The sequence below is a fragment of the Lygodium microphyllum genome, chromosome 3 (assembly GCF_053477565.2).
Source record: "Lygodium microphyllum isolate KBCC chromosome 3, Lygodium_microphyllum_v1.1.10, whole genome shotgun sequence".
NCBI lineage: Eukaryota > Viridiplantae > Streptophyta > Polypodiopsida > Schizaeales > Lygodiaceae > Lygodium > Lygodium microphyllum.
This window is the reverse complement of record NC_141137.1, coordinates 111,396,417-111,396,997: the sequence shown is the minus strand read 5'-3', so window position 1 is coordinate 111,396,997 and position 581 is coordinate 111,396,417. Positions and strand designations below refer to the sequence as shown.

General features: G+C 44.1%; 1 pseudogene; it reads left to right on the top strand.

The window, feature by feature from the left end:
* The first annotated feature begins 272 nt into the window (after positions 1 to 272).
* Positions 273 to 581, top strand: part of LOC148038758 (18S ribosomal RNA) — a 1,784-nt pseudogene continuing 1,475 nt past the window's right edge.

Below are 581 nucleotides of genomic sequence, written 5' to 3'. Positions count from 1 at the left end.
CACGCCTTGTGTGTGGTGGTGGTGATGGCCGATGCACGTGTTTGTGTGCAGCTTGGTTTACGGTGGGAAATGAAAGCATGCCCTCGTCCCATCCCCATTTGCCATTTTCTTTTTCTCCTCATATGCTCTCGAGCCTTCGTGCTCCTCCCCTCTTTCTTTTTACATCAAGAACAACACATTGGTGATGAGGTCATGCCTTTTTGCCCTGTAGCCACACTTGATGTGGAGTCAAAATGCACAACAACAGTGCTGCTCGTGTAACAAAAGATAGCTACCTGGTTGATCTTGCCAGTAGTCATGTGCTTGTCTCAAAGATTAATCCATGCATGTGTAAGTATAAACTCTCTTGTATTGTGAAACTGCGAATGGCTCATTAAATTAGTTATAGTTTCTTTGATGGTACCTTGCTACTCGGATAATCGTAGTAATTCTAGAGCTAATATGTGCACCAACTCCTGACTTCTAGAAGGGACACATTTATTAGATAAAAGGCCGATGCAGGCTTGCTCGATAACGTGGTGAATCATGACAACTTCCCGAATCACACAGCCTTCATGTCGGTGATGCTTCATTCAAATTCC